Source organism: Chiloscyllium plagiosum, unplaced genomic scaffold, assembly GCF_037043375.1.
Source record: "Chiloscyllium plagiosum isolate Xiang-an unplaced genomic scaffold, Cpla_swu_hap1 HiC_scaffold_16, whole genome shotgun sequence".
NCBI classification, from domain to species: domain Eukaryota; kingdom Metazoa; phylum Chordata; class Chondrichthyes; order Orectolobiformes; family Hemiscylliidae; genus Chiloscyllium; species Chiloscyllium plagiosum.
The window spans coordinates 42,388,986-42,401,947 of NW_028270154.1; the positions used below are offsets into that span (position 1 = coordinate 42,388,986).

Consider the following 12,962-nt stretch of genomic DNA (forward strand, 5'->3'; position numbering starts at 1 on the left):
CTTGGTTTTCTGTCTCACTGGGTGGCTTGCATCAAAATTGACACTACTGCTGGGATATATTAAGAACAGACCGAGCAGTACAAAACTGATTATCCATGGATCATCAACTGCAGCAGAATTCCACCACACTTCATGACCTTGTTGTCCTTTATATTGCTTACATGACCATTACGATCAAGGTTGAAAACTAATTTGCCTCAACAAAGAGTAAGTGAGCATTCAGAAGTACCATGCATACCCGAAAACAACTTAATCAAGCATAGGAAACAGCAAAACAGTATGCTATTGACAATGTTAACAAATGCCATAAGTAAACAACCCTGTCACATCAATTTTGAGTAGTACAGTTAGCTCAGTTTGCTGGTCGGTTAGTCCGTACTGCAGAGTGACACCCACAACACAAGTTCATTTCCCACACCAGCTGAGGCCACTAGAAGGTTCTGCCTTCTCAACTTTGCTCCTCACTGGAGAGATGGTGACTCACAAATCAGTCATCTCTCTCTATGAAACAGTGGATCTATGGGAACTTCACCTTTCCCTTTGATAAGGGGTGTATGAGCTCCATTATTTTAACCAGAAAAAAAGAATCAGAGGACATGGCCTGCACTTGAAGACTGATAAATCAACATAAATTCTAGACACAAGGGTGAGTAACAAATGTATTGAACATGAATGTTAAGAGTATTTCATGTATTGATGCATTTTACTCCAAATTGGGTAGATTTCTATCTAATTATAGAGAATGGATAGATTATATGTATGTAACTGCAAATCTGTCCTTTGGTAAGTATATCCTTATTGGGTGAAACATGCAATCTTGGACCTGTGGTGCAGGGCCCAAAATTTCCATGACTGATGATTTTCTGACCTTATTTCTAGGTCTGTTATAAGTTCATTGATCATGATTGATTGTAATAAAGCTGTTGACTAATTATAACAGTCATTATACAGTAATAGTAGAAGGCAAAATAGACAGATGCTGTTCTTTTTTTCTAACAATTCCGATATTTCTGCATATACCATGTGGGCCATTTTTACAATTACAAAGTTTATATAATTGTTTGTTACTGTGCCCTTAAATTGAAGTGGATAAAGTCTGCCTCACAGCAAGTCTGGATGCCTTCATTGTTAGAAATTAAAAAGGGGTCCAGATTTTTTAAACTGCGAATAAGTGAAAGGTGTTTAGACTTGGAGACATTGGTAGCAGCCTATGTGAAAACAGTTGGTAGAATGGGAATTTTCAAAGTCCTAGAAAAGTGTAGATAATACTGGCTTTTTATACAATATTGTTTTACATTGTCCATTTGCTTCCAAGATAAGACAGAGTTGGGATCTCAAGCATAGCTAATCAGCATTTGTATCTATATACAAGGCTCATACAATTCATGCTGCTACAGAGAAGAGATTGAGAGAAGCAAGGGCCTAGCCCTGAAAACTTTCCGACAAAATTAATCTATAAAGATTTAAGTAAGAAAGAGGAACTATTGGCTGCAAGATACTAAGGTTCATCATGCAGGAATGTGGGGATGGGAACTCATGCCAAGGAAGTTCAAATCTTCCAATAAAATAATTATCCATTAGCTTGACCCCCCTGAAAACGTCCCCAGCTCAGAGGTGTAGTTGGAGACTTTGGGGAGTTCCAACAGTCTTGTCTCAATAGATATCCAGAAAAGGTTAGAGGAAGTAAAACATGCTCGAACCCCTGGCTAACTATAAAACTGAACCCCCTCACATCTCCACCCAAATCACCACTGAATTCCACTCCAATACTCACACTGGCACCCTCCCTGGATGCTGAATTCTCCTCTCCCACGTCATTGCACTCCAGCCCAAATCTAAAGTCTCCCTATTCCAGGCTTGACCAGGGTCTTCATCTCTTCCATTCAGACCAATCAGACTCTCTCCTACTGATTCAGCGCTTGGTCCAGACCCAAATGTTCTGGCCCCAAGTACATCCCAGCCCCTCAAACTTAAAACTCCTTATAGTCAACAACTGTTGCCCCCATCCCAAACTTTACCACTCTGAACTAACTCCTCCCAAACTCCCAATTCCCAAGATGACTCCCCTCAACTTATCCTAAACACTCATCAACTTACCTGTCACCCTACTCCCCACCCATCTGTCACCCTGCCCCTCACCCAGTTGACACTCTACTCACACTCCCACTTACCTGACACACCTTATCTCAGCATCTATCAAAGTGGCTTTGGAATTTTTGAATCTTGGAATGTGGCAGATGGTATCAAAAATAAAAAGGAGGCCATGTTTTCAACTTTGACCCACTCTGCTGCTGGCTGTAAGGGTTCTTGTCTCAGACAAGACTATTTCAGCTGAAAAAGGTTCCTGTCCCAAATCCCACCTGCGATAAAAGTGGCTCTTTTTTTCTGTCCAACCGTATGGAAGATCTGGACTGTTGCTTTTATTCTTTTGTTTCCATAAAAATATGAGATGTTTTCTCTTCAACCCTTTAGCTGAAAATTCAAATTTCTTTTTAAAGTAATTGGTCTACAAGGAGTTTGTAACACTTTACAATTCTTGAAATGATTTCCAACATATTAATGAGCCAGAAATTATTAATATCCAAATCCTTTTGACATGAGGTTTGTTGGGTAGAAAATTAATTATAGTCCCTTTAGTGAATATTTCTAGAAAATACTTGTTTGATATTTCAAACATTTATTGTATCTGCTTCATTTTTGCAATTATTTATAACCTCAAAGACTCTAACGTGTTTGACAACTATTTGTAAGCTAGCATTAAGCTTTTTCATTTTTGTGTTCAACATCTTAAATATACTTATCAACTTCCAGTTACACCTCCTGTATTATTTTTAACCATTTCAACACGTTCCTATGATTACTTCATTTTCCATATTTGGTTTTACTTATCCTTCATTTTTCTTTCCTTTCAGTTGACACACTCATTCATTTAGAGGCTGAATGATTTTTTTTCTTATGTCTTACTACTGGCACAAATAATCTCTTTTTTTGTACAGGAGTCTAAATTGTTAACTGCTTACTGCTAGCATTTGGCACGATAATACCTCTGGCAGCATTATTTGATGCCAGACTTTGTTCATTTTCTTTACAACAATTTCAAAATCATTTTAAATGTTTTTCCAATTATAAATGATTATGCTAAAAAGTAGAAAAGCCTTTTTGGTATATTGAAAATGATTTACTCATTGTGTTATACTTGGGGAATGCTGTTGTTAAAACAATATATAATGAAAATGATTTCAGTGGAAGTGGTTCATATTATTGTTAATGTAGCTATTTAAAATTAAACCTTGCACTCACATAGCAAAGTTTAAAACAGTTTAACATGCTCAGGTCTGAAGACTGAATCAGGATTCAAGACATTGTCAAATTCCTAAGGCAGAACTATGTTAATCTGAACTTCTGAGGTTAAGCCCATAATCATGCTCAGGAAAATAATCATCTGTTGCATGTTCAATTTTGCTAGTTAGAAACAGACCAGCTCTTACCATATCATTCTTATGTCAAGCTTTGTATTTCATTAAATATGTTACCGCTTTATTGAATACATATGTTAATTAAAATACATCGGGAGATCTCAGAGCATTTGGTTCCAAAATATTTTTTGGTTTTATCAGTACAACTGTGTAGTAATTTCAACAATTTGTTTTAACTAAGGAAACATTTGGAACAAAGATTGACTGCCCAGAAACTATGATAACATGAATTACCTGTTGTATTTTCTGAACAAAATTATTCTGATTTTACATGTACTATACTTGCCAATACTTGGGCACTATATTACATAAGGATTGACAATACAGACATTCAATTCAACAAATCTATTATGAGAGAAGATGCCCCTAGAGCATGTTAGTTAATTTCACAATTAATGAACTAATGCCACAAATACTAGTATCTCATCACCAAGTCACCCTTTATGTACATGTGCATAGTACTGGAGACTGGTCCAGCTTCTTCAGAGTGAACAGAACCTATGACACTTGTGTTTATTTATTTATTTATTTATTTATTTATTCCAGCTTTTGGAGTGAACAGGATGTCTGACACTCATGTTTCTTTTTCCTATTTTTTACCCATGTTGTGTGTGTGTAGGTGTGAGATATAGTGAAAGACACAAGGTGCGACACTCAAGTTTATATCTGTCAGCCAGGGCTCCCTGATTGGACCAGATTAACAGCCCCAATCAGGGAACTCATTCTACCTGGTTGACTTCGTTACAATCACTACAATCAGCATATTCATCCATTCCTTTCCTCATGTACAGATTTAACTTCCTTTAAATGCATCTGTTCTCACCATTTCGATCATCCATAAAGTAGCAAGTCCAGATTCTGAGTAAAACGTTTGTTCCAAATTCATTGAATTATTAGTGGTTCTCATACATTTATGGTCCCTGGTTTTGCCTTATTGCAAGACGAATAATCTTAATGATGAAACTGATTTATGCCAGATGAAACAGGCCAATATATTTAATTTAAGATTAAGTAACATGGGTGGTGAGACCAGAAAATACACAAGAACATTTGGATTGGGAGCAGGAGTAAGCCATTTGGCAGTGAGTTTGTTTCACCATTCAGCAAAGGTCAGGCTATTTGTGGACTCAACTCCACATTAACAGAACCTCCAAATAACTCAATTTCATTGTCAGTCAAATATCTTTCTGCTGAGAGAAAGTGAGGACTGCATATTCTGGATAGTCAGGGTCAAATGTTGTGATATTGGCAAAGCAAAGCATGTCAGGCAGCTTCTGAGGAGCAGGAGAGTCAACGTTTCAGGCATAAGCCCTTCATTAGGAATGTGTGGGGTGTCGGGGGAAGAAAAGTGATCTGAGAGATAAATAGGAGGGTATGGTTAGGGCTGGGAAGGTGATAGGGATATACAGGTGGAGGTGATTGTGATAGGCTACTGGGGAGGGTGAAGCAGATAGGTGGGAAGGAAGATGGCCAGGTAGGATAGAGCAATAGGGGTTGAATCTGGGATGAGGTGAGATTTGTAAACTAGTCGAAGTTGATGCCGTCTGGTCAGAGGGTCTCAAGACGGAAGATGAAGCGTTCTTCCTCCAGGCATGGATTTGGCGGTGGACGAGGCCGACTTGCGTACCCTTACCTGAGTGCAAGGGGGAGTTGAAGTAGTCGGCCACAAGGTGGTGGGATTGTTGGGTGCTTGTCCCAGAGGCGTTTCTTTAAATGCTCCAAGAATTGACATTCTGTCTCCCCAAAGTAGAGGAGACCATATCAAGGGCAACAGACACAGTACATGAGGTGGGTGGATGTGCAGGAAAATCTCTACCGGATGTGATAAGGGCCTTTGAGGCCTTGGATGGAGTGAAGGTTTTACTGGGGCACAGGTTTTACACCTCTTGCGGCAGCAAGGGAATGGAGAAGGATATGGGCAAATGGGACAAGATAAATTTAGAAGCTGGTTGGCACAGATGGGTTTGACCAAAGGGTCTGTTTTTGTCCTGAACAATTCCATGGCTCTTTCCATGCAAGTTTCCCTCCAAAAAACTCCCACCCTGACTTCAGAATACTCATTCTTTCATTGTCACTAGATCAAAATCCTGGATCTCTATCCTTAAGTGGGTGTCTCACCAAAAATGAATTTTAAATCGTTTCCTAACATGGAAAGCAGAACTGGACAAATCAACCCATGTGTGATTTAATAACATGTCAGTGCAGGTTTAACATAACTTCTGATTTTAATTTTTTTTACTTGAGAAATTGGCAATAACTATTGCTTTGTTATCCTGCATTCTTAATTAATTTGTGAATTTACCCTCAAGTCATTTTGTTCTGTTAGCCCATTTAAATGGCTGTTGTTGGAGGAGTTAGTGGCCTCTTTCTTTCCTCACCTCCAAACAAATGTAATAACTTGTTCTACATCGAGAGTAACTTTCCATTTACATGGCTATTTGGCAAGTGTATTTTGTCAGTCTTCCATGGTATTAATGGCACACCACAATGTAACTTCTGTACTTCCACAAGTTTAATTCTTAAGTCTGAATTGTTTAAAGGAAATGAAGAACAATTTTGGTTGTTTCAAATCTTGTGTAAGGCCACTTCCTGCCTTCTATCAGTCTGTTTTCTGCTTTGCAGCCAGTTTACTGACAAGCATTCTGCTGCTTGTCCCCAACCTCTACAGGAATCTATTATGTGATGACAGAATTGGTATGGTCAACAAATTATTGTAAAGCTAATAGTTCATTCTCAAAATATAGCAAAGTGATGAGGGTATGCTTCTCTAATTGCTAAAAATGTCAACAAGGTTCTCTAACAAGGATTCTTACCGAAATATTTACACAAAATGTTAACCTTTTAATAGGATTGGAAAATATAAATGTGTGAAACAAAGTATCATAGAAAAACTGTTTTATTTATTTTCAGTACTTAATTTTGTTTTAACAAATCTTACTGAGACAAGATGACAGTCTCATGAATTAGGTGCAGGACAAATGTAAGTTAAACATCAATGAAAATGACAAACTAGATTATCAAGCGATGACAATTATGTACACAGTAACGATATACTCAATGAAGCGTACAGTGGATTTTGTTTCATTGAAAGTGCAAATGTGGCAGAAAGTGAGAAAAAGAATGTTTGAAAAATCCTTACTTTAAGGCAGAAATCTGGTTGTAACCCAAGTCTCGGTAAGTAGATATATTTGCTACACTATCAGTCACTCTATAGAATATAATTATTTACCTCTTGAAGTTCGTCGATTCTTTTCTGTAGTAAGGGCAGTAAATTTGCATCGTCCCATAAAATCTCCCGCACTGCTTGCAACGAAAATCTTCCTTTTTGATTTTCCAACAGCTTTACTCTATCTTGCAATCTCGCAGTTTTAACATTGAGATACAGGCAAAACACAACAGAAACGACTGATAGCAATAAACTGACTACTGTTGGCAGTGTCCTTAAACAATTTATAGGTTTTGACGTTAGCATCGTTTTTTCGATTTTCCCAGCTTTAGGTGACTGATCATTCTTGCCCATCTTACAGAACTTAGCAACGCCACTTGTGAAGGCGAGTATATATCAGCATTAAAATAAAAGCCAACCAAAATTAATCAAGTTTTGTCGAAAACAGAATAATCCGGAATTGAACGAATTCTGCAATATCAAGTGTTCACACACTTCGCGTAAATTCCTCACGCTTCTCTGTTCTATTTCGGTGTGGCAGTCGTTTATATTCTCCCCTGCTCATTAAAACCAGTAATGCAGTATTTAAAACAGAAAAAAAAATTGAAATGTGAATCAAGTCCTGACAATAAACAACATGTCTGTGATTAGCCAACATTTAGAGTAAATGCTGCAATAAGTTCCCCACCTCTCATTCCCTCTCCCAGATCTTGGATATTTACTTATGCAAAGCCAACTGACCCCGCCCACGCTACACTAAACAGGAAACCGCATGAAAACCACAATCATTATAAAAACGTGGAACAACTTTGAAGAGACAATAGAAAATGGTATGTTCGGGACAATCAGCTGAGCCCAAAGTATCTCTAATTTTCTAAGTAAAACAATAATAAACAGTAATGGTGAAAGGTTGTGCTAGATCTCACATCCTCTAAACATCACCAGAATACATGACCCTGCGACAATAATTAAACTCACAATAAATAAATAAGGGAACATGTGCTGCTCTGGCGTAGGCTTCGACTCAGGATACATTGACATGTTTATTTATACCATCGCGATCTAGAAGAAACACAAGAAAATGATATCTTGAAGGCTGGCTCCAATTGCTGAAATTCAACATACTTTTGATGCTTTGGGTCTCCTGATTATTTGGTTGTCTTTCTATCGCCCTCCGGCGGCGAGTTGGCGACACTGAGGGTGGAGACTGATGTCCTACTAAGTCTAAATTTAAGTCGGAAACTTGGGAGGGTCGAGACTAATTTACCTTTGCAATATCCCAAGAAAAGTTAAAGGAAATAAAACCTGCTCTAACTCCTGGTTAACTACAAAATTGACACGACTACCACACCTGAATAACGCAATTCCACCTTTCCACCCACTTAACTGCCATCTATACCCCGACCACAACCTGTTTTCCCCTTCAACTCTATTTTGATTTTATCCCCACCCTTCCCTTTACTTTTTTGATCATGCAGCATTGCCCTTTGATGGGAAGGACACTGCTTGTCACAGGCCACCCTGGTGTTTCCTTTCTTCCTGGTGGTGGGAATTGAATAAAGATTTGTACATCTTGACTTTCCCTGTGTCTCACACCTGCACACACATAACATGGGAGCTGGGGAAAATATAAGCACTACCACATTTAGGTGGTTGTGTGATAAAAGAAGACAAAAAAAAAAATCCACCGACAACCGATCTCACCATTCACGGAACCAATAGCCTTACTGCATTATGCAGTGGATTTTTAAACATTTTACAAAGTGGAAAAATAATATTATTGTATCTTTTAAAAAAAGGCTTCTGCAAAGATCGGCTCCAATGCTTCCTGTAGAGCTTCCAGGGATGCATCTATTACGATGGATCCTGCACCAGAAATCCTTCCAGAAAAAAAGTCTTTGGAAGGTGGGTGGCAAACAAGTAACCCTTTTATCTGATTTGGGTCCACTGGGCACTAGGCACAATGTGATGGAATCTTCATGACTTGCCTGGATGCCTGTTTCCAACATTATTTGAGAGCCTCAAAAGCATTCTGGAGATCATCCACCGCTTTAAATATTTACTCCTTTCACCACCGACCCACAGTAACAGCAGTGTTTACCAATGGTAAAGCAATGCACCACCAACACCTTCCACCTCTAGGTCAGCGACAGCAAACATATAGACTAACACCTTGCCCTCTAATGCCATTATAGTTCCATCCTTGTCACTGGCTGTTGAGCACTTCCAGCATTTTCTTTTTTAATGTTTAACACCTTTGTCTATTGACTCAGGGAATGTTGGTGTCACTGGGTAAGCCAGCATTCATTGCTCATCTATAAATGGCTTTGCTTTTGCATGGCGAACTGTCTTTTTGAATGATTGCACCTACTGTGAGATGTAGGTATGTCCTACTGTTCTGAAGGGACTGGCTTGGGTACTCAGGATATGAAATTACTTGATGCAGAAATCCCAATCTCTGATCTGCATTTTTAACCATTGTACATCTGGTTGGTCCAGTTAATAGTTTTACATGCTTTAAAATACAGCAATATTACTTACTACAATATTCATTCATGTTTCTTAAACCTAAGTCACACTAGAAATTCTGGTGTTAAATTCTGGTGTTAACCCTAATTGTCAACAAAGATTACAATAGTCTGCATTTTTTACACCCAAGCGAATCTTGCAAAGGCAAGTTTGATCGCGGAGTACTCAGCCAATTACAAGGTTTTGAGTAAAAGAGGAATTTAATTACATACTAACCCAGAGATAAATAAAACATGACAAACATACACATATTAGTAATTAAGTTTAAAGAGGAATGTCTAGTATAAGGAAGATCAAGAACAGCCAGTTAGTTGTGTTTTAACCTGTGGTTGTATTTTAACCTGAGGCAGCACTTGTTTAATTAATATTTTGTACCTGCAGTCGTGGCAAAACTTGTAGATATCCAAGTTCAGAGAATGGATGCTTCTCAATTTGCTTTTTACTCTTATCATTTTTTGTCAAGAGGCTTTGAAAAACAGCAAGACTTCCCGTTCTGCTGTAAATTCATTTTCCTTTTCATTGTCTGTCCAAAAAGTGTTGTCTGAAATACAGTTTGTTCACCACAGCCAGCGCTAGGTACTGAAGGCTGTACTGCCTGCCTGATGCCCGCATTCAGGATGTCTACCCTTGACTGCAGTGGAACCTGGGAATGGGAGGGAAAAAGTCCAGTTATCGTAGTCCACAGAAGTGCAAATGATATAGGTAGAAAGGGGAATGAGGTTCTGCTGAAGGAATGTGAACCAAAAAGACAATAATATCTGGACTACTATCAACTATAGAGTCAATAAAATTAGAGGCCAATGCATGGCTCAAAGGTTGGTGTGGGTGAAACAGGTTTGAATTCATGGAACTTTGGCACCAATACTGGGGAAGTAGGGAGTTGTTCTGATGGAATGGGTATGCCTAAATCATAATGGGAACAGCGTCCTGGTGAATCACATAATTGGGGCTATGGATAGGTCTTTAAATGAAGGGAACAATTGCATGGAAAAAGTTGAGGGAGGTTGGGGAAGCATGAAGAATGAGGACTCAGCAGAGGTTATTAAAACTTCCAGAACAATAGGACAGAAATCTAACTTCAGACACAGTAGATAAGGGGACAACTATGAGTAAGGGGCAATCAACACAGGACTGAAGGTGATGTACTTAAATGCACACAGTAGATGAACCAATGTAAATAAGGTAGTAGCACAGATAGGGGTAATTAGTGCCAGGAAGTAAATATATAAGGATGCATTGCCTATCAAAAAGACAGGCAAAGGGGACATGGTTGCCTTGTCAGTAAGAAATTAAATTAAATTGAAAGCAAGCAGTGATATAGAGGCAGAAGGCATGTAATGTGTGGGTAGAGTGAGGAACTGCAAAGGAAAGAAATTATTAATGGAAGTTGTGCACAGGCCTCCTAGGAGTAGTCAGGATATGGGGAATAAATCAAAAGATAGAAAGGCACTGGGTGTAAGTTGCTCGCTGAGCTGGAAGGATTGTTTTCAGATGTTCCGTCACCATACTGGGTAACATTATCAGTGAACCTCCAGTGAAGCACTGGTGGTGTGGCCTACTTTTAATTTATGTGTTTAAGTTTTCTGGGGTTGTTGACATCATTTCCTGTGCTAATGTCATTTGCTGTTCTATTTTTAAGGGGGTGGTAAATGGGATCCAAGTCAGTGTGTTTGTTCATAGAGTTCCGGTTGGAATGCCATGCTTCGAGGAATTCTCTTGTGTGTTTCTGTTTGGTTTGTCCTCGGATGGGATGTATTGGCCCAGTCAAAGTGGTGTTCTTCCAGCTCTGCGAGCAAACTTACATCTAGAACCTCAACCTGAGCTACAAATCTTCTCAAAACTTGCTAATACCTATGGGCACAATATGCTAAAACTGGCCAGAAAATGGGAAACCAATGCCATCTGACAGAGCACCACCCGCAAATAGCTGTACTTTGTGCACGAATGCCTAAGGAAACAGGTACCTAAATATCTTAAATGCAAACTCCCCTTAACACCCCACTAGCCAAAAGAATAGCAGAGCAAAATGGCTGCAGGATGCTGACAGAAATGATTAATGATGCCCATAACAGACTCCGTAAATACAACCGGGAAATCTCACGCCAACAAACCTTACTCACTAATGCAACAGACCCTGAATGAACAGACACAATACAGCAAGCCATAGGCATTAGACAGCGACAAACACAGAAAATGAAAAAAACTAGACCTGCAGGAAAAACTAGACAAAGTTACACAAAATAACAACACTAACAACATAGAAGCATGGATATAAAACGTATGTGACTGACCCTTAAAAGACACTGAAAAAGCTGTTTTAGAGGATTAAATTACAACTACCAGGATGCAGACAAGAAAGATTTCTTAGCAGCATTGAAAGACGACAAAAGCACAGAAGAAACCCAGCAAACCATCAGACAGACAGTCGCACCAACATTAAGCAGGAAACACACTCAATATACAAGAAAGAAAAGCACTAGAAGGACTAAAAAAAAATTGTTATCCTACCTGCTGACAAAAAAAGCTTGACAGTCATTTTAAATCAAAGAGACTACATTGAGAAAGTGAACGCACTGCTTGCAGATAGCAACACTTACTAACAAGTGGTGATAGACCCGACCCCACAACTAGAGAACGAAATCATAGCCCGACTCAAAGATTTTCAGAAATATAGAGAAATAAATAAGACTGACTTCCAAGAAATGAAACCAGACAGATCCAACACACCATGCCTCTACAGATAACCCAAAATTCACAAACCAGGAGCCCCCTTCAGACCCATAGTCTCGCTACCTGGAACATAAACTTACAGATTAGCCAAAGAGCTACACACCAAAGACTAAAACACTTAGTAGAAGACACACACCACTCCATCCACTCCACCCAAGAATTCCTGAAGACCATCAAAGATACCAGGATAGAAGATAATGAAATAATGGTCTCCTTTGATGTAACAGCCCTATTCACATCCATCAACATCAACCTGGCCAAGGAAACACTGACTACACTATTAGAAGAACCAAAGACACAAACACCAAACAACACCAAATTCATCAGCAAGGTCAGTATCGTCAAACAAGTAGACCTATGCCTTACCAACCATTTCACCTTCAATGAGACCTACAGACAAACCAACGGAACACCCAATGGGATCTCCAATATCAGGGTTCTTAGCAGAGGCAGTAATCCAGAGACTCGAACAAACAGCTCTGCCAACCATCCAACCCAAACTTTGGGTCCGCTACGTGGATGACACCTTTGTCATCTTGAAACAAATTAGAGGAAACCTTCAAGACCATCAATAATACCCTTACTGGCATAAGACTCACTCTCACTAGTATCTTTACATACAGATGAGGAAGGATACCATTTTGAATGGGACAACACATCCATCTTAGGACAAGCCAAACAGAGACATGCACAAAAATTCCTCGAAGCGTGGCATTCCAACCGGAACTCTATCAACAAACACAATGACTTGGATCCCATTTACCACCCCATCCACAGGAAATTACATCACCAGGCCAAGGAAAACTAAACAGATAAATAAACAGCGGGCCATACCACCAGTGCTTCACTGGACGCTCACTGATGATGTTACCTAGCATGGTGATGGAAAATCTGGAAACAAAACTTCTAGCTCAGCAAGCAAACTTCCATCGAGAACCTCAACCTGAGCTACATATATTCCTGAAACTCGCTAATAGAAAAGGCACAATTACAACAATCATGGGGACTTCAATTTGCATGTGAACTGGAAAATTCAGGTTCGTAGTGCATCTCAAGAAAAG

General features: G+C 39.1%; 1 long non-coding RNA gene across 1 annotated transcript in view; it reads right to left on the reverse strand.

Annotated features, from left to right (window-relative positions):
• The window catches only part of LOC148147527 (uncharacterized), a 52,279-nt gene extending 45,018 nt beyond the window's left edge, over positions 1 to 7,261 (reverse strand). Inside the window, exon 1 of the long non-coding RNA XR_015759649.1 lies at positions 6,706 to 7,261. This is a non-coding gene — a long non-coding RNA (uncharacterized LOC148147527). The remainder of the gene's footprint in view (positions 1 to 6,705) is intronic.
• Between the last annotated feature and the right edge of the window lie 5,701 nt (positions 7,262 to 12,962).